Consider the following 25,267-nt stretch of genomic DNA (forward strand, 5'->3'; position numbering starts at 1 on the left):
TTAATTCCTTTTGCTCCTTTAATACCCCCTTGCCAGGTAACCTACCATTTGCACAGGTTCCTGGGCTTAGGACAGGGACATGTCTGGGGAATCACGGTCCTATCAAGCACACTAATCAAGGAGAAGTGCAGGACAGACATTTCCCAAGCCTGGTTAGTGGGACAGACACAACCGGAGACACCCACAGGGTGGAATGCTTCCAAATCGGAAGGGCAGAGGAAATACAGTAAAGCATTTCCTCCCCTCAAACTTGTCTTATCCTCAGTATTTCAAGCTGCCAAAAAAGCCGTGGCAGGGTTGAGGGGTGGGGGTGGGCTTTCCCTTTGTTTAAAGCTGTTGCTCTGACATGCTAATGATGGAGAACTTCTCTAAGCCTTCAAAGAGTGGAGAGGGCAGATGAGACAGGAGCTAAAGCCTGCCCTTCTTCCATCTGCTAGGGGTTACTTAACCTTGTTCTGCGGAGGTGTTCCTCACATATTCCAAGAGGATTAGGCCATCTGCCTCCCTGTCTGTAATTACTTGCACACTTGTGCTTCTGCTCCTAGTGCACTGTGTTATTATGTTTCGGGCTTTTAAAGTATGACTTGTGCCTCCCTTTTCTGAATTCAGACTTCCTCAGACGATGGCACAGATTTTCACTCTGATTCAAAGCCTCTGCCCCTTCAGTTCCCGAGAGAGGGCACTGAGCTTAGTGGGTGCCCAAGCGACTATGGCACTGGCTGTATAAGGAATCTCTGGGGGATGTTTGGAGTCCTCGAGTGGCAGGGAAGCCATAAGCATGCTCTCGCTTCCCAGGAAGGAGGAGTTGCAGTAAACAGGAAATCATCTGACATCAATTGTTAGCCTTGTGCGAGCCGTTCTGCTTTATAACCCAGGACAGCATGGAAGGGCTGCTGGGCATCTAGAGCAGGAGAGACTAGGAGGGAGGGGGGAAGGGGATGGTAAGCTGAGCGTGGTACATCTCACCACTTTGTCAGCAAAGAGAAAAATACTGGGATGAGAGCCAAGCAGAGGAGTGGACAGATTGTCCCTTGTGTCCCCAACCTTAGAGGCAGGGACAGTGATGGCAATGGCTTCATAGGTGATCGGAGAGTGAACAGGTCAGAAAAAGAGCAGCAACTTCCTCTGCCAACTTTGTCTGGTGTCACGTGCTCTTGTTATGATTTCAACATAATACTAACAACCAGCAAATCAACAAATTACCTGGTGGGAGAAATTATTGAAAGAGCTTTCCTTTTAGAGAATGTGCTCAGAGAAAGTAACTGCTGCCCTGAACACCGGCCCCAGCTGCATCTCTACATCTCTAGTCCATTCCACCTACCCACCCATCCACCCATCTGCTCACGTGGGCTCATGTGTCCACCTGCCCATGTGACCACCCCTCATCATTCTCCACCTGCCCATGCCACTAACCTACACCACCACAGCATCCAGCCTCCAACTGCCCGCCCCCCACTGTCTCACACCATCACCCCTCAGCCAGCATCCACCTGACTGCCCCCTCCTCCCCTGCTAACCCACACCACAGCCAGTTCATCCATGCTCCATCTTTTTTGCTGAAAAGGAGACTACCTCAGCAAGATGGCAGGATAAGAGGTCTTCATTCCCAATTAGGAGGACTGGAAGACTGGAGGGCAAGAGAGTCAGAGCATGTAGTCTGTGGCTCTCCCAGAGGCACATGCTCTTGCGGTGCGAGGAACCACACATCCTACAAGGATGGACATCTTGTCTGAGTGTGTGTGCTGGGGAGAGTTGACCTGGGACCTGCCCTAGTCCCCAGCCAGGATTCTGTTGGCATTTTTTTTGTTGGAAAGGCACAGAAAGCCCCAAATGAGTATTCAGAACTCACCTGTATCATAAGACTTTAGCTAAAGCAAATTCTGAGTGTGAACATAGTGTCTATAGGTGAGATCTTTTCTTTTTGAGTATATGACATAGTCACATGCTATTAAATTTAAAAGGAACAAAAGGATACACGGTGAAAAATCCTTCCCCCACCCAACCCCTGGCTCCAGGTACATAATTACTTCACTGAAAATAGCTAATGCAATTAATTTCTTGCATATCCTGCCAGAAAAATGAAATGCATGCACAAGTAAATGTGTATAAGTATTCTCTCCCCTCCCTTTTTAATCTTATTTTTAAATTTTTAAAAATAGACTTTTTTTAAAAAATCAAAATATATTAACATACAATGTTATATTAGTTTCAGGTATACAGCACAGTGATTCAACAATTCTACACGTTACCAAAATTCACCATGGTAGGTATAGTCACTGTCACCATACAGTGTTACTGCAATATTATTGACTGTATTCCCTATGCTGCACTTTTCATCCCTGTGACCTATTTATTTTATAACTAGAAGCATAGAACAATTTTAGGTTCAGAGCAAAATTGAGAGGTAGGTACAGAGATTTCCTATATACCTCCTGCCCCCACACATGCAGGGCCTTCCCCATTAGCAATACCCCCCACCAGGGTGGTACATTCACTATAATTGATAAGCCTACATGGACACATCATTATCATTCAAAGCCCATAGTCTATATTAGGGTTCCCTCTTGGTGTTGCACATTCTAGGGGTTTCGACAAATGCCTGTTGTGTATCCATCTTTATAGTATCAGACAGAATAGTTTCACTGACTTAAAAATCCCCTGTACTCCCCCTATTCCCACTGACCCCCTGGCAACCACAGATTTTTTTTTTTTTTTTTACTGTCTCCATAGTTTGGTCTTTTCCAAGATGTCATATAGCTGGAACCATACAGTATGTAGCCTTTCCAGATTGGCTTCTTTCACTTGGTAATAAGCAATTAAAATTCTTCCGTGTCTTTCCATGGCTTGATAGCTCATTTCTTTTTAGCACTCAATAGTATGCCATGGTCTGGATTTACCACAGTTTATTTATCTATTCACCTACTGAAGGACATCTTGGTTGCTTCAAAGCTTTGGCAATTATGAATAAAGCTGCTATAAACATCTATATCCAGGTTCTCATGTGGACATTAAGTTTCACCTCATTTGGGTAAAATACCAAGGAGTATAACTGAGGTGTTGAACAGTCTCCCGTCTCTTTTTATCAAAACAGTAGCTTTCCATGCACAATGTTCTGCATCTTGCTTTTTAAATTTATGTTTTGGAGATCACTCCATATCAGTTCTGCTTAATTCTTAATGGCAGTTAAAAAAAATACATGGAAAAGATCACGAATCTAAGCCTATAATAACCAGGACAGCTTTTCCTTTGGTGGCTTTCTTATGAGACATAATCTGGAAGATGAAATTTCCTGTTGAGGAAGAAAAACATGGTACAAGTAGTTCATCAGCCTTAAACAGTTGGGCAGGGGATTACTTTCTGGAAATAGGGACATCACCATGGGGTACACAGGATGGTAGCAGGATTTGAAAAAAAGAACAAAGGATCTGGAGACTGAAGCTGATTGAGAGTCTGGCTTCCTCTCTTACTAGCTGTGTGGCTTTAGATGGGTCATTCATGAATAAGGACCCTCCATTTCCTCATCTGGAAGATAAAGCCAATAAAGGTGGATATCTCTGAGGTTTTGAAAGAGCCAAAGGAGATAGCACCAAATGGCTCGCTCTGTTTATTCTCGCAGCAACATTTGCCAAATGCTGGCTGTACATCACACAGAGTTCCAGGAACTGGGATGCTGGGTAAAAAGATGGCAAATTCCCTCATGCCGGTGAAGCTTCTGCTCTCCTGGTATGGGGAGACTGAACATATAAGCAAACAAAAGATTTCGAGACGGGGAGCTATGAAGGAAATAAAACACGGGGACCCAGCAGTGAGTGGTTGGACGGAGAGGTCGTAAAAGTGGCCTGCTCAAGAGCTCCCTGCAGGGCTGGCACCCCACCCCTGCAAGGAAGGAAGGGTGTCCAGGCTGTGAGCAAATTCTCCGTGCCCACTCAGTGCCCAGGGAATGCCACCCTCGGGAAGGAAGGTTGGTATCTTTTTTTTTTTCCAACAGGATCTTCTCTTCCTAATACTTTCTCTGCCATAGGCATGTCTGGGGCCGAGGGCACGAAGCAGGGCAACAGAGGCCATGGGCCTGTGTAATACTTCTCTGGAACAGATCTGGAACAGGAGACCAGGGGGTGAGCTCCCCCAGCGAATGCATCTTCACTGCTGCCTCTGCAGCTGGGACAAGCTGCTTGTTGTTTTGTTTGCGTTGTAGGGCTTTTTTTTTTTCCTGCTAACACTGCAAAGCCGTGCATTTGCGTATATCTGTGCTTGTAAAATGGTGTGCATCTAAAAGGGGAGAAACCAACACATATATAAATGTATACACATATGTAGCCGTATTTCTAAGCTCTTGTGTGCTTTTGAAGTACATTGAGAACAAAACAACTTCTCAGATTCACCCTCCATTCAAAAGAAGGACCGGAGCAGCCCCAGGGGAAGTGAGAGAGGGCTGGTGTGTCTTAAACGGCAGTAAACTAATCCGCAGAGGACTCGCCTGGACTCCTACCCCCAAATACCCCAGAGATTACTGAGAGGCTCCCAGCCCAAATCCAAGTCATTCCCTAGCAACCTTGTAAATAGTAGTAGTAGTAATAACCATCCTTTATTGAAGCATGCTATACACAAAGTCCTCAGGCTAAGTATAGTCCATATATGTCTAATTCTTACAACAAAACTCCAAGATTATTACTTCTGAGGTGGGTCTTAGGAACTTGTAGGCAGGGGAGAAATCAAAAGGAGAATCTGTGCCATTCTCCAAGGAAGGCTTGATTTAAGTTATATAACTTGACTAAAGGCACAAGCTAGTCAGTGGCAGAGCTGGGATCCCTACACAGACCTATCTGATTGTGAATTCAGCATCTGTCTACCTGGAGCACTCCATTCAGGCCCATGTCTCCCCCTACAAGTCACTGGAATTGTCAGATTGCTTATCTGCTCCTCAGGGATCCCACTAGACCGCCAGGCAGAGCCAGTTTCCTACACAGTGCCCGTGTTCTGGCTCCTGGTGGTGAGAAGTTCCGTGTAACCTCTGACCGCAGCTTGCAGCATGGAGGGAGGCCTGACCCTATCTGTGTTGCTGTCCCATGCGGATCCCTGCCTCTGTCTGCCCTCCACTGACCAGCCTTAGCAAGATGGAAGACAGAATAGAAATCTATTCCAGTCTTTTCTTCTTCAATCAAAGCTTACCTATTCCAAAAGTAGTTTAGTTGTTGCCCAAGGCCAGGTGAGTGGGGGAATGGGGCATGACCACTAATGGGTAATGGTGTTCCTTATTGAGGTGATGAAAATGTTCTGGAATTAGATAGTGGTGATGGCTGTGCAGCACTGTGTACTAAAAATCGCTGAATTGATCAATTGTACGGTATGTCAAATATACCACAATAAAGCCATTGAGAAAAAAAAAATCCTTAGCTGCCCCATTCCCCATCTTTTCCTGGCTAATGGGTGATCAGGTGTGGTGAGTTTTAAATATGTCTACAAATCTTTGATACTCTTCCATTCGACAGATGGCATTTAATTACCTTCCCCTTGAGTATGGGCTGGACTTAGTTAACTTCATCCCAAGGAATGGTGTATGCCAGCAGTGAGAGAGTGTGATTTCCAAGACCAGGACATGGACGACATTTGTAACATCTTCCCTACTTCTCTCTTTCTCTCTCAGATCACTCACTCTTGAGGAGAGCCCACAGCCATGTTGTGAGGATACTCAGACAGCCCCCCGGAGAGGTACACGTGATGAGGAACTGAAGCTTCTTGCCAAGAACCATATGAGTGAGCCATCTTGGAATCACTCAAGGCATCACATGCAGACTGCAGCCTCTGCCAGCATCCTAACCACATCCTCATGAGAGACCCTGTACCCGAACTGCCAGCTAAGGTACTCCCAAATTCCTGACCCACACAAACTGTGAGATATAAATTTTGACTGACTTAAGCCACTAAGTTTTGGGACAATCTATTACACAGGAAGAGATAACTTTAGATACAGTAAAATACACATTAGGTGGTTCATTAGATTTTATTGGCTAACAATGTGGACAAATGTTGGGTTACTGTTTTATCCTTCCAGAATAACACCTTTCTATTTTAACAGAGGGACCCTGGAGACACAGTGCCCCAATTCAGAAGCACCGTGACAATGGTGAGCATTTCAGGCTTGATGGCAGATCTGTTGGGAGGTTATTTTTGGCCCAGGGCTGGGAAGTTTATGTGACTTCTAATCACTCCATGCAGCCAGCTGCCTGTTCTTGGTAGGAGTGTCCCTGCCCATTCCTCAGGCGTCCCAGAGAGACAATTCCTGTCAGAGGCAACATAGGCAGAGACTCAATAATGTCACCACTGTCCAAGTGACAGGAGAATGCTCCTCTCTCTGCAGGCTCTCATTCCCCTTGCTTTTTTTCATGGCACCAGCTCCCTTCACTTTATCTCATCTCCCATGAATAAAGGTCAGTCATTCTCTCCTTTATCTCCTTCACTGAGGGGGTCTTTCTATCGCAAGTAAATTATGTCTTTGCTGCCTGCTGACTTTTTCTTTTTTCTTTTTTTTTTTCATTCCCTCTGTCTCCTTTGACATTTGTTTCTGCTACAGTCCTCTGGAAATCCTAGAATTCTGCTAATTTACCCAACGCTGGGGATTGGGGTATAAGAGCCCCGGAGACCATAGCAATTACTTCAGAGGTTTTTATGCTTGGCTGAAACAGAAAAGATGAGCACACGCACGTACACAGCACACCATCACAAAAACAGCAAAAAGGGGAGCGTAATGACTCAAACTTCGCCGTTGACAGGCCTTCCTCCTCACACTGAGGCTGAGGATTGTCACTGTATAACAAAAAGCAAAACCATTCCTAAAGGATTAAAAATAATCTCTCAAGCCTATAATATCTCCTTCTCCATAATCTGTACCTTCCAGTGTTTCATTTCTCCATCTACTTTTCATATGTTCATAAATTTTCTGTCTTTCCCTAACAGTATAAACAATTGCTCAGTATCCTAACTCCAGGTTTTGAGTTTCGTGCTTTCATTGCTAATCCTCTTTTAGAAACCAAGAACTACGATGTTGTGACCCCAGGTTTCCCATATTGAGCCCTCAAAGAGCACTGTAGGGAACTCACAGGGGAACACAGGATATTTTACCTCTTTTGATGGAAATGCAGCAAGACTCCACATGGGGGGACAGTAGTCTGAGATAGTTCACAGTTTCACATTAGACCCAAATAGATTCTTTTTGAGAACATTATGTATTTGAAAAGCTGGGGTTTTCGTGGGCATGATGATAAAAAGGAAATGTCACCCCAAATTCAATGTGGAACAGAAAATGAAAATGGCAGTCCCCAATCTGATTCCAAGGTTTGAGAAATTATATAGTATCCAACAGCTACATATGCCCCATTCATAAGGAATTGTGATCTTTTAAGAATGGAATCATGATATTAGTTTTTTTCTTTAATTTATGTGGGTTTTTTTCACATGGCAATGATTGTTAGGACATAAATACCTATTAAGCTGCTTCGACCCACCTACTTACCACGTGGTATTTCTTTGGGCCTCAGGGCACTGGGGAAAAATAACTGACATACTAAGAGAGCAGTGAACTGAGAAAGTTTAGGAATCTCTCTTGTGACCTGTTGTGCCCTGGCCTCGCCCCATCCATCTCTATATTCCCCTGTCCTCTGCATCCTATGCCTTGTCATACGTAGAGCACTGGGCTCTGTTCCTCGCACTCAGCATGTCTCTTTGCCTCTAGGATTTCACGCATGCCCTCCTCTCTGTTGGGAATGGCTCTTTTCTTTCCATGCTGTACCCTCTCATAACACCTGTATTTGCAACTATAATAGCACCTATCACATCGTGTTGCATTTATTTGCTTGCTCCCACTAGGCAGCGAGCTTCTTGAGAGTGAAGAACAGATCATGTTCGCCTTGGTGTACCCAGCATTGGCTGACCAAAGGATAGGGGGTAAGCCTGTTACTGGAAGCTTAATTGAAAATTCTGCTGGCTAGATGCTGCCTCTTACCCTCTCCTACACAGACAATCCTATTATCCCCAACCTCCCCTGCATCATCTGTACTGCAAGCACAGAGACCAATCATGGATCAGGTGGACTTTCTTCCCCCAAAAAGAACATCATTTAACATTTAACATACTAACAAGGTGACTTTCTGTTCCTCTGAGCAAGGCCCTTCCTCCCTTGGGTGCTCAGTTGAATTACCTGTGAAGGTGAGTATAAATATGCTCTATCTGCCCAAAGAGAAGGCAGCGACCAGTTCACCTCTGAAGGTACACTCACTCCAAGAATCCAGGATTGTACAGTGATTTATGAACTTAGAGTTTCCAAACCACTAGAGCAGAATTTATGTGCAAGACAAATGGACCAATCACGTGCAAAAAGAACATGTTCTTAATGTGAGTGATGAAATTCATTAAATAAAGGAAACTCTTTTTAATTGGTATGTCCAGATAATTGAGGACTCAGTTCATTGTCCTTGGCCTAAATCAGTAGATATTTTACATGGGTTTAGGGCAGGTCTGAACCTTCAGTGAGACCTTCCCAGGGCCCAAGTTTATTCCCAAGGCCAACTTTGAACCCAAATAATTAATTTTTCCCTACCTTTCCCATGACACTTTGCTCAAAACCACACGATGGTCTCTGTCATTGCCTTCTTTGATATTTTGGATTGTTTACTCACAAATTTCACCTTTTTTCCCTGAACTACTCTCTCCTAGACCTTCTACTCTCTTTTTCAGGTTGTAGACCCCATCCCAACTGGTTCTTTGCCGAAACTTGTATGCGTATTTAAGCCTTATCCAAAAGATAAACCATCTTCCTTGGTCCCTACACGATCCTGTAGTTCTCCCTCCACCCCATACACCCAAGCTTCAGGAAAGAGTGGTCTGAGCTTGCTTTAACCAGGGTTACTAGGACTTACTAACCTCCATCTAGAACATACCCTCTTCAGGGCTGATGTACCTGACCCTATGGTCAGATGTCCATAGCATCTGACCTCAGCCTCATCTGCCTCTCTCTTCTCTGATACTACTGGTTCTCAGACTTCCCTGGGAGGGCTCGTTCAGACAAAGATTGCTGGGATCCATCTGAGAGTTTCTAACTTAGTATACCTGGTCTAGCACATACGTTCCTAACAAGTTCCCTGGAGATGCCAAAGATTCTGGTCTTCGGGCCACACACTGAGAAGCATTATGGGGAATAATTTTGTCTACTCTCCTGTTTGCAGTGCCCTGACCTTCAAACATTTGGAAGTATCCTGAGACATTTTTTGGTAGTCACAACTTGGGTGGGTGAGTGGTACTGGGATCTAGTGGGCGAAGACCAGGGATGATGCTAAACATCCTAAAATGTGTGTAACAGTCACACACTTACCCCAATAAAGAATTATATGGCCAAAACGGTTAGTGTTACTAAAGAACCCTTGAGAAACCCTCCTCTAGAGACTCTGTCCCAGGCTGGCTGGTCTCTGGTCACCTGCTCTCTGTTTATCCACTCGATCCCTATTGCCCTTTGGTTCCTCTTTGTGTATATGTCTTACCCGTCTCTAATTTTTCATGTCACTATCCCTCCTTATTTAAGATTTCATCATCTCCCATATGGATTACTTACTGCAGTAGCTTCTTCAAGGACTTTTTGACAATAAGGTCATCCCCTCCAAATTGATATGAATTCTGAGTATGTGGCATCCCTAATTAAAAGCTATCAATGCCTCCCTTCCCCATCAGTGCCTCAATGAGGAGATGTCAGGACCTTGGAACATGCTGACTCCTGCCAGCCTCATGAGTCTGTTCTGCCCCTTCCCCACACGCCATGTTTCTGCCCTGCAAAGCTAAACACAGTTGCCCAAAGATGCCACTTGCTGCCTCATCTCCAGGTACATATTCTGTTTCTTCTTTCTAGAAGCCTCTTTATTAATCTCTGCTTGGCTAATTCTTTTCCAACCTTTAAGACTCAACTCTAAGTGCCACATCCTCCAAAGAACATTTTCTGAGCCTACTCACTGGCTGAGTTAGGAGTTATATCTGTGCTCATCTATCCTAATATGAATCTTATGGAAGGGGCAGCATAGCACAGTATTCAACACTATACCTCTGACCTGAATTGCCACAACTTAAATCCCAGTTCTGATGCTCACTAGCTGCGTGATCTTGAATAATCTACTCAACTGTCTGTGTATCAACTGTTTTGTCTGTGAAATGGCCGTGATATGGTACCTACCTCATCAGGTTGTTGTGAGAATCAACTGAGTTAATATGCAGGCATACCTTGTTTTATTGTGACTCACTTTATTGTGCTTCTCAGATATTGCAATTTAAAGGTTTGCAGCAACCTTTGTGTCATGCAAGTCCATTGGTGCCATTTTTCTAACACCATTTGTTCAGGTCATATCGCTTTGTCACATTTTGGTAATTCTCTCTATCTTTCAAACATTTTCATTATTATTACATTTGTTATGGTGATATGTAATCAGTGATCTTTGATGTTTCTATTGTATTTGTTTTGGGGCGCAGTGAACCACACCCATTTAAGATGGCAAACTCAATAAATGTTGCATGTGTTCTGGCTACTCCATGAAATAGCTATTCCCCATCTCTCTCCCTCTCTTTGGACCTCCCTATTCCCTGAGACACAACAGTATTGAAATTAGGCTAATTCATAACCCTCTAATGGTCTCTAAGTGTTGATGTGAAAGGAAAAGTCACTCATTTCTAATTTCTTAAATCAAAAGTTGGAATGATTAAGCTCAATGAGGAAGGCACGTCAAAAGCCAAGATAGGCCAAAAGTGAGGCCTCTTGTGCCAAACAGTTGGCCAAGTTTTGAATGACAGGGAAAAATCCTTGAAAGAAATTAAAAGTGGTACTCCATGGAACATATGAATGGTAAGAAAGCAAAACAGACTTATTGCTGATATGGAGAAAGTTTTGGTGCTCTGTTTAGAAAATCCAGCCAGCCACGTCATTCCCTTAAGCCAAAGCCTAATCCAGAGAAAAGTCCTAACTATATTCAATTGTCTGAAGGCTGAGAGAAGTCAGGAAGCTGCAGAAGAAAAGTTGGAAGTTAGCAGATGTTGGCTCATGAGGTTTAAGGAAAACTGTATCCATAACATAAAAGTGCAATATGAAGCAGCGAGTATTGACGTAGAAGCTATCCAGAAGATCTAGCTAAGATAATTAACAAAGGTGGCTACACTGAACAACAGATTTTCAATGTAGATGAAACAGACTTCTATTGGAAGAAGACACCATCTTGGATTTTCATAGCAAGAGAAGAGAAGTCAATGCCTGGCTTCAAAGCTTCAAATCATAGGATGACTCTCATGCTAGGAACTAATGCAGCTGGTGACTTGAAGTTGAAGCCAATGTTTATTTACCCTTCTGAAAATCCTAGAATGTTTAAAAACTATGCTAAATCTATTCTGCCTATGTCCTATAAATGGAACAACAAAGCCTGGATGACAGCACATCTGTTTGCCATATGGTTTACTGAATATTTTAAGCCCACTGTTGAGACCTACTACTCAGAAAAAAAGATCCTTTCCAAATATTACTGCTCACTGACAATGCACCTGGTCTTCCAAGAGCCCTGATGGAGATGAACATGAGATAAATGTTGTTTTCTTGACTGCTAAAACAACATCCATTCTGCAGCCGATGAATCAAAAAGTCATTTCAACTTTCAAGTCTTATTATTAAGAAACACATTTCGGGGTGCCTGGGTGGCTCAGTCGGTTAAGCAGCCGACTTCGGCTCAGGTCATGATCTCATGGTCCGTGGGTTCGAGCCCCGCGTTGGGCTCTGTGCTGACAGCTCGGAGCCTGGAGCCTGTTTCAGATTCTGTGTCTCCCTCTCTCTGACCCTCCCCCGTTCATGCTCTGTCTCTCTCTGTCTCAAAAATAAACAAATGTTAAAAAAAAAAAGAAAAAAAAAAAAAGAAACACATTTCATAAGACTATAGCTACCATAGAGAGTGATTCCTCTGGTGGATCTGGGAAAAGTAAATTGAAAAGCTGTGGAGAGGATTCACCATTCCAGATGCCATTAACGACATTTGTGATTCATGGGAAGGGGTCACTATATCAACATTCACAGGAGTTTCAAAGAAGTTGACACCAATCCTTATGGATGACTTTGAGGAGTTTCAGACTTCAATAGAGGAAGTAACAACAGGTGTGGCAAAAATAGGAAGAGAACTAGAATCAGGAGTTGAGCCTGAAGATGTGATGAATTGCTACAATCTTGTGAAAAAACTTGAACAGATGAAGAGTTCTTCTTATGGATGAATGAAGAAAGTGGTTTCTTGAGATGGAATCTACTCCTAGTGAAGATGCTGTGAAGGTTGTTGAAATGACCATAAAGAATTTAGACTATTGCATATACTTATATGATAAAGCATCAGCAGGGTGTGAGAAAACTGACTTCAATTTTGGAAGTTCTACTGTGTGTAAAATGCTGTTGAACAGTATCACATGCTACAGAGAAATCATTCATAAAAACAGCAAATCCATGCAGCAAACTTCATTGTTGTCTTGTTTTAGGAAATGGCCATAGCCACCCCAACCTTCCACCATCCTCATCAGTCAGCAGCCATCAACATCTAGGCAAGGCCTTCCACCAGTAAAAAGATTACAACTCTGATTATGACATCTGAAAGCTCAGATGTTGGTTAGCATTTTTTTTTTTAGCAATAAAGTGTTTTTTAATTAAGGTCTATACATTTGGGTTCTTTGGAGATAATACTGTTGCATACTTAATAGACTCTTGTGTAAACACAAGATTTATATGTACTGGGAAACCAAAAAAAATTATTTCACTCACTTTACTGCAATATTCACTTTATTGCAGTGTTCTGAACTGAACCCATTATACCTCAGAGGTAGGCCTGTACACATAAAGCACTTAGAATAGGGCTTAGCAATTAATAAGCAGTTTCATAGTGATGGCCATTATGATTATTATTTACTTCTCCCTTTACCTCACTGAATGGTAAGCTCTGTGAGGATAGCAACATGTCTTTGATTTGAGGCTTTGCACCTCAAATAAGGATAATAGAGTTTCTCGCTTTCTTCTGCTACCATAATGGAAAGCCATCAAGAGATAATGAATGTATGAAAAGTATAGAACAATCATCAACTGTAAAAGATTTATTTTCCTTACCCACTTTTTTTTTTAATGAATCTGGAACAAGGGTCACTGGACTAACCTATGATTATTCGCATACTGCTCTTCACAGAAAAGTTACAGAAAATGTTAAGTGAGAAATAAATTTGCTGAGGCTCTAAGAAGCTAGAAAATGCAGGGAACATCTTCAGGTTACAAAATCATGCTGGTCGGTGATCAGCATTTTCCAAGGAGTATGTCAAATCATTGTTCCAGATGATACTAACAAATGTTTTCTGCTTTTTAGTTTGGGGTGGGAGAGTGGATCTATAATGAAATAAATTTGAGAAATACTAGATTAAACAAATCTAAACAAGTTCCTTTGTGGGATGACTTTTCAGAGACTTTAATAAGCTAATCAGCACCATGAATTTCTAGGAGGGGATCTCAGATTCAAGGGGACAGAATTTCCTAAAGCTATCTGACTTTAGAACACTTTTCCATCAAGGGTCTTGGGAAACAAGTGTTTCACTGTACACACTTTCAAAACACATGGTAGAAAACATTGATTCAGGCTAGCTCTCATGGATATAACATATATATTTTATGTTATATCCATGTCTGTAAATAACTTAAGATATTAAATAACTTACCCAATTGACACAGCCAATGCAAGAGTCTGAGTCCTGCCTGGATTTTTCCAAACAACCATACTAATGCCATTCTCTTCTTAAACTCTCAGAAAATAAAGGCCTGAGGCTTCTGATTTTGTTCCAAAGTGGTTTTCAACGTCAAATTCCAGATTCTCAAATTCTCAAGAAATTTCAATGCAAAGTTTGTGAAGAACATAAATGAAGTAGATTTCATCTTCTTTCCAGTCAAATTTTGAATGATCCTAACTTCTCTGAAGTTCTAAATCTAACCTCCCTCTCAAGACCTCTTCTTTCAATGCCTACATATAAGAGGAGCTCAATTAATACTCACTGAGCATTGAATCTTCCATAATTTTTCCTATCAGTGAGAGACCATCTCCTTCCCCCCAAAATACATTTTCTGTGCTCTTCAATGGTAGTTTTCATAACCTCCCATATAACTATTTATACACATTCTCTTTCCAGTACTAGATTACAAAATCCTAAAAGAAAAGATCTTTGTCTCATCCATCCCTATAAATTGATACCAAAACTTGATCCCAGGGAAAGAGCTCCTATAATCATTTACACATTACTATAAATTAATGTTCATCATTTCTCATCCCATATTAACCCAAGCAGATTAAATTTATGTTGCAGTAACAAACAGCCCCAAGATCGCAGTGATCTAAACCAATAAAAGTTCCTCACATGTGTTACAGGTCTCACGTGGGTCAGCAGAGAACTCTGCTCCATACAGTCATTCAAGATCTAAACTCATGGAAGGCTTGACCAGTAACCTCCTTGGTCACTATAGCTGGGAAGAGTGCTAGGGTCTCACATTCAGCATCTCCTGTCTTGACCCAGAAGTGACACAAGCTACTTCTGCTCAAAGCCTGTTGGTTAGAACCAGTTGTGTGGTCTTTCCCAACTGTGGAGCTGGGGAGGGGGGCAGAGGAGCCTAACCATCTCATGTGACCAAAAGAGAAGGAAAATCAGGTGTAGGTAAATTCTATAAGTCTCTACCATACTGTGAGTCTGTAAAAATTAAGCTTTATTTCTAATAATGGAATGAGGACATTATACCCTTATTAAATGCTTAGGGTAACTTGACTAATGAATGAATTGAAAGTTAGAGGTATTTCCAAGAACAGAGAGTGTTCTCTCTGACCTTGGGCAAGTTTGATCACCACTCTGGATCCTAGTTTTTTTTAGTCTGTAAGACAAGAGAGTGGATGACATTACTTCTAAGATCCTTTCTTGCTCAAATATTCTAATATTCTATGGTGTAGTAGGGGCATTTATCTCCCAGATTGCCCTCTTTTTATCTATAAAAGAGATCTTGTTAACAAAGGCCCAGCCACACTGGACAGAACTATATCTTGAACACCAGTTGTTTTTATGTCCAAAATAAATGGGAAACTACAGAGGAGAGAACACTGCAGAAAGAAAGGATCCAGAAATAGCCTTTCCTTTCAAGCTGGAGTCAAGCAGGAGCCTTGAGCAGACTGGAGACATCCACTTTGCTTTGGGGAGATGCCAAAGTTGTCTCTTCAATCAAAGAGGATTTTAAGAGGAGCACAAAAATTCTTTAACGTTCTCTGAGCTGCTCTCTGGCCCTGGCCCAGGAAAGAATGTTATTGTAACTGAGACGCCAGGACATCTGGCAGTGTTATATTCTTGTTTGGCCCAGTACAGCTCTTTACTTATTAAAGCCTCAGGTCTCCTCAGGCCATGGTTCAGTGTATTAATTTATGTAGTTTGCCTCCCTAGAGAAAAGACCGATTTGAATACCCTCAGCTTCATTATGACCAGGTTTGTTGCTGAGATATTAATGCTGAAGCTTTTTATTTCCTCTCCTTTCTTATTACGTCTGTAATAGGAATGTGGGGCCCACTCTAGGCAACATTCAAGATCCAACACCTCTCCCTTCCCCTTTCAAGTGCCCCTTTCTTGCTTCGCTGTACCAATATGAATTGGACTCTGGATTTAGTTCATTCCATTGTGAGTTAACAAACCTGATATTTCCTGAGTGCTAAATATATGCAAGTCCTATGTTAGTGTGAATTAAATGAGACCCAGTCCCTGCCTTAGAGGGCCTAGGAATGGACAGACAGTCCCTGACAATAGTTCAACTTATGATTTTTTGACTGTAGGATGGTATGAAAGCAATAAGAATTCAGTAGAAACTGTGCTTTGAATTTTGAATTTTTATCTTATCCTGGCTATACGTTATATAGTATGATATTGTCTTGTGATACCACAGCTCCCAGTCAGCCATGTGATCAGAAAGGCAAACAACCAATACACTTACAACCATTCTGTACCCATGCAACCATTCTCTTTTTCTCTTTCAGTACACTATTCAATTAATGATGAGATAGCCAACACTTCATTATAAAATAGGCTTTGTGTTAGATGATTTTGCCCAACTGTAGGCTAATATTAATGTTCTGAGCACATTTAAGGTAAGCTAAACTAAACTATAATGTTTGGTAGGTGAGGTATATTAAATGCATTTCCACTTATGATATTTTCACTTTAGGATGGGTTTATCAGGACATAATTCCATCTTAAATCAAGGAAGGCTTGTACAGGGGAGCCATACATGGAGACAAACTTCTCCAGGAGAGTGTGGCAGGTGCAGAACTAGAGATCGGTCCAAGAGGAGGGTTGGGGAGGAGGGAGTGGGCAACCCTGCCCAAGAGGTACAGGTGAGACAGATTTCTAGAGAAGGATACTTGACCCGGGTCCTGAAAGATAGGTAAGAGTTTAGCAGATATGGAAGGGTATGTGTCTGGGACAAAGTGTGATGGAGTAAAATAACATTCCATGCTTGAGGAACTTCAAATAATTTCAGTTGGCTCAAGCATGAATTCACTCAAGCATGAGTGAGAAGAAGTACAGAAGTGAGAAAGGAGCCAGATCATGGTGGACCTTGTTCTTTGAAAATGATTTAAACCATTGTCCTTCCCAAGAGTGTTTGGAGAATGGGTTCCCAAAGACCAAAATGTCTCCTGAGGTCCTAAAATACATTTTGATTGTCAAGCAGAGTCCCAGGGGAAAACAGCACTCTCACATTATATGTTTATTTACAAAGGGACCATTGGGAGGGGCATGGTATAGAATAGCCACAGGGAAAGTTCAGTGTCCAGGAGGCCAGTGGCAAAGGAGCTGTCATCACCATCAGGCTGAAGGGATGAGGGGACGGTGTAAGTCTTGGACCTCAGAAGGGGAGAGTCATGTAGAAGAAAGATGTGTAGAGTGCAACCAGTAGAATAAATCCCCCAAACACCATCTCCCTTTTCCCTCCAGTCTTCTGCCAAGTCTTATCTGTAGGCCCTAACTTAACCAGAAGCTAGAGTCCATTGACATTCCTAGAATCTACTTTGCAGGGTATGAAAGGCAAAATGCACCAGACAATTAAAAAGATGATATGCAGGCTATTGCAATAGAGAAAACATTCATAATGAGCAATGACTCAAATAACAGGAAAGTGGTCTGGGTTTTGTAGAAGCAAGTAAATAGGGGAATTGTGAAGAAGAGTGGAGATGGGTCTTACCTACATCATATGGGAAAGGGTGATTTTTTGTGGTCAGTCATTTCCCTGAACACAGAAGGATGGGAGAATTTCTTGACTGTAACTTGAGCATAGACCTCAGATGAAGTTCAATATTGTTGATTCCTCTGTCATTCAAGATGAATGTGTATTATTCATTCCTGAACATCTCGGAAGCAATCATAAGCCTCCTGAGTGGGACAAAGCAAAATCTGAGAAATAGTCTATCAAGTGGGAATGCAAGCTGGTGCAGCCACTCTGGAAAAGAGTATGGAGGTTCCTCAAGAAACTAAAAATAGAACTACCCTACGACCCAGCAATTGTACTACCAGACATTTTCCACGGGATACAGGTGTGCTGTTTCAAAGAGACACATGCACCCCCATGTTTATAGCAGCACTATCAACAATAGCCAAAGTATAGAAAGAGCCCAAATGTCCATCGGTGGATGAATGAATAAAGAAGATGTGGTGTATATATATACAATGGAGTATTACTCAGCAATCAAAAAGAATGAAATCGTGCCATTTGCAACTACGTAGATGGAACTGGAGGCTATTATGCGAAATGAAATTAGTCAGTCAGAGAAAGACAAAAATCATATGACTTCACTCATATGAGGACTTTAAGAGACAAAACAGATGAACATAAGGGAAGGGAAATAAAAATAATATAAAAACAAGGAGGGGGACAAAACAGAAGAGACTCACAAATATGGAGAACAAACTGGGGGTGACTGAAGGGGTTCTGGGAGGGGGGATGGGCTAAATGGGTAAGGGGCACTAAGGAATCTACTCCTGAAATCATTGTTGCACTATATGCTAACTAATTTGGATGTAAATTTTAAAAAATAAAAAATGAAATAAAAAAAGTCATTTGTATAAAATAAATAAGTTAATTAAAAATTAAAAAATTAAAAAGGAGTGCACATCCTGTGATGAGCACCAGGTGTTGTATGGAAGTGTTGATTCACTATATTGTGCAACTGAAACTAATATACTGTATGTTAACTAACTGAAATTTAAATAAAAACTTTAAAAAAAGAAAAAAAAAGAAATAGTCTATCAAGGATTGTTGTTGGCATTGTTCCTATAAAAATCAGTTGAACCATTTGTTAGGGGTGATGGCAAAAATCAGGGATTTTTTTTACTTGTTTTTTGAGAGAGATAGAGAGAGTATCTGTGTGTGAGATCCAGGGACAGGGGCGGAAGGGGAGAGAGAGAAAATCCCAAGCAGGCTCTATGCTCAGCACAGAGCTTGACATGGGGCCTGATTCCATGAACCTGGGATCATGACCTGATCAAAATCAAGAGCTAGATACTCAACCAACTGAGTCACCCAGGTGCCCCCAAGATCAGTTTTTTTTTGAAGTTATGGATATCAGGCATCTTACATGAAAAAGAGAAATATTAATATAGAAGGTTGTATTAAGTAGTCAGGCGTTGAAACTTGAGGGTAACCAGTCTAGTGGAATCCAGGTCAGTGGAGGAAAATCTTTCAGTTATGTAACACCACTCATTGGGTTTCTTAAAGCTAGAATGTCAGTGCTCTGGGGATGTGCATGGCATTGGTTACCTCTCATATATGGACATGCATGACCTGAGCATTTCACTGGACCTGCTTCCTTAGTGGCCCCGACAGCAGCTTGTCCAAGAAAACATCTGGCTTATGGTCTGCTACAGTGATGACTCCTCCAAGGCTTATATCAAGTCATTGGACTTTGGCTCTCAGGGCTTCTTCAAAGGCCCAGAGCAAGGCAACTTAGAGTTCCAATAGACAAGAATCTGGCTGGTCAGGTTTTAGTTCTCCATGACACCAGGTCAGGTGCAAGGGAGAAAAATTGAAAAACTTAGTGTGGAGTATTGTAGCTAGATACCTAAGGAAATGAAAAGAATTGAAAATTTGGTATTATTGACAATGTGAGCAAAGTGACAGGATCCAATCCAATTTTCAGATAGATACCACAAGTGGTTTTTCCAAGTGATGGAGAAAGAAGAAAGTCAACTAAATTTCTATCACATAGTGACAGAATTTGTTTATCAAATTATCTGCTCTTTATGTAGGAGCACAAAATAGCTCAAAGGCAATGAACAACAGGGCCAGAATCTGATAACTGGGAAAAAAGTGCTCTGGGCCATGCAGTTTTCTACTGACACAAAATTTCCCTTTACACTCACCCTCCTCTTATTCAAAAATAATCTCAAAGAAAGGCTATTCCTGATCTGCAAATAAGGATAGTCTTATCAGATATGGCCTGATGATTTATATAAATGAAGCAAGAATCATAATTTACCATTATATAGGTCTTCTTAGGTTTGCTCTTCTGGAAGCTTTCAAAAAGAATCTCAGATTGGACTTTTAAAAACCTTAGGAAGCTAGGAAGTGAAGGCAAGAACTTACCACAGATCTCGTCTGTAGTACCTATAGATTTCAGTGAAATCCACTCTTCTTGGGGTTCCAAAAAAAAATCCTAATTTGCTGGTCTTCCCAAATATGTGACTTTTATACTCACCTGTTACACTAGAAACTCTTAGTATAAGGCAGATATAAGGACAGCTTTTCCAAGACAGCTTTGTAAGCATTGGCTCCCTAAAGTCAACCTTTGTTTCTTATAAGTGTTTGGTCATGGAGCATCAAGGTGATTTAGTCAGTTGAGTGTCCAACTTCGACTCAGGTCATGATCTCACAGTTAGTGAGTTCAAGCCCCATGTCAATCCGAGCCTGCTTCGGATTCTGTGTCTCAGTCTCTCTGCCCCTCCCCGACTCGTGCTCTGTATCTCTCTCTCTCTCTCAAAAATAAATAAACAGTAAAAAAAAGTGTTTGGTCATATATGGTTAAATGAGCATCAGTCTCAAATATGTCATTCCAAGTAAGGCCATGGTTGCATGACTAATGTTTCCAATTGTGTTGCTAACATGGAAGACTGGTAAGGATTGAACCTATTCAAATAAGTATATTGCCATGAAGAGAGAATATTTAATAGTTCCTGAATGCTGGAGAGCTCAGGCAGGGAGAAAAAGTTAAATGTGTTATTTCTGGTTTTGGGTTTTTTTTTAATGTTTATTTATTTTTGAAGGAGAGAGAGGCTGAGTGTGATCAGGGGAGGGGCAGAGAGAGAAACAGAGACACAGAATCTGAAGCAGGCTCCAGGCTCTGAGCTGTCAGCACAGAGTCCGACGCGGGGCTCAAACCTGCAAACCGTGAGATCATGACTTGAACTAAAGTCAGACGCTTAACCAACAGAGCCACCCAGGCACCCCTGTCATTTCTGTTTTTAAAAGCATAATCTATTAAATTGTTATGAGTTATAGACAGTTTAAGAGAAAAGATACCTTAGTGGCTTCTTTATATCCAGAAAATGGGATATTAAAATATGAACACTATTTCTAACACAAGCCACATTCATCCTTCATCAGTCAGTACTATATAATAAATTCTCTTTCCACTGCAACTTGAGTCAGCAATCTCATGAACCCATCTGTTTTTTGACTAATGTCTTGGAAATTCTGATTCAGTCCATTTGTCTCTAAGTTGTTTAAGTGAGGCTTTCAGAAGTCTGTGCCCAAAAGTACCTGGCAAAGTCCCTTTCCTCGGGTCTCCTGTTGAAGAAAATCCACTTGGGCATGTACCTAAGTGGTACAGGCAAGACCACTCACGGAAGCATCAGAGTAAAGCAAAACTTATCTGTAGGTGACAAAAGACTCAAAATGATTGTAGTTAATTTATTACCGATCATGTTCAAAAGTGAAAGATCTGGGGTCATGTTGCTTGCTCAGTTGGTAGAGCATGTGACCCTTGATCTCAGGGCTGTGAGTTCAAGTCCCATGTTGGGCACAGAGCTTACTTTAAAAAAAAAATCAAAAATTAAAGATCTGATGAAAGTTCATTATAAGAATAATGTAGCTGAAAAGTAAATTGAGATGTTTCTGTGGTGTGCAAAACAAAGTGAATCTAAGACATGTTTTAGATAAACTATAAACATGATGATTCGTCCTATTTTCAAAGAACAGTAGATATTGCATCTTTTGTTATTTTTCAATCTTTATTTATTCATTTTGAGAGAGAGAGACTGAGAGAGAGAGAGAGAGAGAGAGAGAGATTGAGAATCTCAAGCAGGCTCCACACTGTCAGCCCAGAGCTTGACACGGGGCTCAGTCTCTTGAATGGTGAGACTATGACCTGAGCCCAAATCAAGAGTTAGATGTTTAACCGACTGAGCCACCCAGGCTCCCCTTCATCTAACTTTTAAAAATGAATGAACATAATCTTTAAGAGAAAAATATCATCAGATATAGCATGTAATAATCCTGGGACATAATATACAATGAATATTAAGTGCATAGTTAAAATATACCAGGAATATACTGATAGCATCAAGTAAAGAGATTCAGTAAGTGTGGAATAGGTCCTAAGTATCTGTATATTAATAAAATTCTGTAGGTAAGTAATGTGAATCCTCACTTGAAAACCACTGGCCTGGATGCTACATTCAAATTAAAGAAGTAAAGTTGTTACCAAATTAACATTAAAAAAATAAATTATGACAACAGTATACTGTTGTTTAATATTATGCAAAGTAGCACTAAGACTTTCGTTAATAGAAGCATATCACAGATGGGGAGCCTAGATAGCTCAGTCCGTTAAGCAGCTGACTTGAGCTCAGGTCATGATCTCAGGACTTGTGAGTCTGAGCCCCGCATCAGGCTCTCTGCTGTCAGCAGAGCCTGCTTCAGATCCTCTGCCTCCTTCTCTCTCTGCCCCTCCCCTGCTCACTCTCTCTCAAAAACAAATAAACATTAAAAAAAATAAAATAAAGAAGCATATCACAGACAATGAAGGAGCTTCCCATACATCATATCATTTCTAAACATTTATATTAGTAACATTTTACCCATACGGATTTAACCTAGGGAAGGTTAGCTATCTTTTCTGATTTGACAATGTTTTCCATACAACTCATCTATGGTAACATATCAAATAAGCCTATCTCATCTATGGTAACATATCAAATAAGCCTAATTATTTCCAGCACCTCTCTTCTCATAAGGGAAAAGAACAAATTGCTTGCGATTTTTCTGGGGACCCTCTGGGAAATCTTAAAGACAGACTTAAAGACACCATTTAGGATTCAATTTAGGAAATGCAAAATACCAACACTTGTCAGGAGAATTTGAACACTGGTTAAAATTAGGTCATGGTGGGAGTTGGGGCGGGGGGGGGGGGCACCTGGGTGGCTCAGTTGGTTGAGTGTCCGACTTCAGCTCAGGTCATGATCTCGTGGCTTGTGAGTTCGAGCCTGGCGTTGGTCTCTGTGCTGACAGCTCGGAGCCTGGAGTCTGCTTTGGATTCCGTGTCTCTCCATCTCTTGGCCCCTCCCCTGCTCATGCTCTGGGTCTCTGTCTCTCAATAATAAACAAACGTTAAAAAAATTAAAAAAAAAAAAGATTAGGTCATGGGTTACTGAGAATAATACATGGCTACGAATGTAATCAAAGTGACAGTAACAGAACTAAAAAGCAAACATAGGAGATACTGTGATGATAAAGAACCTAAAATAGCTCTTTCGGAAGTGAAAGACTTTGTTCTCAAATAATCACAGGCATGACAAAGTCAACATAAAGCACAGGAAATTATTCTTATAATACACAGAATCTTTGTCCTCTGCGCAGATTACACAGAAGGTACCAATAAACTTTGATAAAGCAACCAATAATCTCAGAAAATCTTGTCATTTTGTTAGGGAAAAATCTGTTGTATCATGGCCGACAGGACTGATAAGGGAATTTCAGTCCTTGCCTCAAGACGTCCCTTCCCCTTCCCGGTTCTTGTTCCCACCCTGCTTGCTTCAGGCGCCAAATTACTACTAATGAGGAATGCGGAAATGGCAGACTATAAATTATTCCCTCTGTTGATGCTCTGGGCTCAGATCTCTGGAGAATGATCTCCTCTGGGCCCACCAGTGTAAAATAAACCTCTTGCCTTCCAAGATCTCTGTGTGCTGGTTCTTCTGCTGGATGATCCAGACCAGTTTCTGGAACAATTTTAATTGAGAAAAAAGCAAATTCTAGTTTTCATCAGTACAATTGGCGCTAAAGATTTAGAAAAAAAAATTTTAATGTTTATTTTTGAGAGAGATAGAGTGCGAGTGGGGGAAGAGCAGAGAGAGAGATAGGAAGATACAGAATCTGGAGCAGGTTCCAAGCTCCACACTGTCAGCACAGAGCTGGATATGGAGCTCAAACTCAGGAACCGTGAGATCATGATCTGAGCCAAAGTCGAGGCTTGGTCGGTTGGGCAACCGACTTTGGCTCAGGTCATGATCTCGTGACCTGATTGGGTTCATGAGTTTGAGCCCTGCATCAGGCTCTGTGCTGACAGCTCAGAACCTGGAGCCTGCTTCGGATTGTCTCCCTCTCTCTCTGCCCCTCCTCCACCCTCTCTCACTCTCTCTAAAAAATGAATAAACATTTAAAAACAATTAAATTTTAAAAAATCTTGTAAGTAAATTATAAACCTTAGCCAACTTTGATCATGTCAAGTAAAATTCCCTTCCTTCAAGCTTTCTATAAGCTTTTATACTTATTGAGGTTTATCCTAAAACTTCCTATTTCTCATTTTGGAACAACCAATCATTTTACTTTAGGACAAAACTGCTGTCTCTTTCTCTCTCTCCCCCACCCTTTTTTTTTTTTTTTAAACAAAAACAAAAACACACCCCCTTTAGTACAATTTCTCAAAGTGGCAAAAAGTAAACATGTTTGTTAACAAACCCAAAGATATAGCCTCTCTGTATCCTATGAGAACTTTAGAAATATTCATTTCATGTAAGTGCTTATTTATCTTTAAGCCAATCAGAATAGAGTTCTTTTAAGAGATTTTATAATCTAATTTGATAATACCATCTGAATTTTAAAATATATTATAAACTCACAGACACATATACACATGAATCCAGATAGTGTATAGATTCAATTTTAAATTTCACATAAACACAGATATAGAAAACTTCATATCAAAGAGCTGTTCTCTTATTGGGTATAAATTCTTAATCGATTTGAGCTAAAAACAGACCAATTGACAATGGAAAAGAGTAACACGATAGATTATCTGTCATCACTCACCCATCAGAGACAAGAGCTCTATAAACCATCAATCTATTTGCAGAAATCACAAATGGTCAGATCATAAAACTGGATGAAGCTGAGATTAGACATCAAGCAAGTAAAGGTACCTCTGCTTCCCGCAAGTTTGTGTTCTGCCACTCCACTGTCAGGAAAGACCTACATGAGAACAGTACCAGCTTTTTCCATAAAACTGAAAATCCTTTTCAGATTTCTTCCCATTACTAAAAACAGGTACTAATGTAAGTCTTTCATAAAAGCAAAATGGCATAACTCGAATTTTGGGAAAGTGGACATGTTCTTTGTTTTATACCATTTCAGTTTACAAAAGATTTCATAGGAACGCTCTACTTTCAAATAGTGGGGGAAAACTGTCCTCAAAAAGAATCAAAATAAACTCCTTACTGTACTGTCAACGGGCAAGAGTCTGCAACAGGACTTGAAGTCAGACGCACCAATGGGTCCCCCAGTCACCAGTCACAAATGGAGCACAAAGGGTCAACACAGGGGTCTGGTTACTTGGGTGGAGTAAGTGAGCATCTGAAGGAGAAACCCAACCCTATCTGCGTCATGGCACCAAACTGTCAAAGACAAAATGCACTGGATGATGGAGGAGGTGGGTTGATTCAGGCTGTTGCAATAAGGAGAAAGTCTTTTAATGGGGAATCCCAAAGAAAAGGAAGAAGATCTGGGGTTTTATAGAGCCACGTAGGTAAGGGAATTGTGAGGAGCAGTGGAGGCTGTTGTGATCTAAGTCATAAAGGAAGAGGGAAGGGTTCTTTGCCTTCGACTGTTTTCTGAAACTCCAAAGGGTGGGGGATTTCAGAAAACCAAAGGATAGGAGGATTTCTTAACCATTGTTGT

The 25,267-nt window shown here is 41.2% G+C and overlaps 1 pseudogene; it reads left to right on the top strand.

Annotated features, from left to right (window-relative positions):
- Positions 1–10,659: 10,659 nt before the first annotated feature.
- LOC122226938 lies at positions 10,660–12,628 on the top strand (annotated as a pseudogene).
- The last annotated feature ends 12,639 nt before the right edge of the window (positions 12,629–25,267 follow it).

Source organism: Panthera leo, chromosome C1 (assembly GCF_018350215.1).
Source record: "Panthera leo isolate Ple1 chromosome C1, P.leo_Ple1_pat1.1, whole genome shotgun sequence".
Taxonomy (NCBI): Eukaryota; Metazoa; Chordata; class Mammalia; order Carnivora; family Felidae; genus Panthera; species Panthera leo.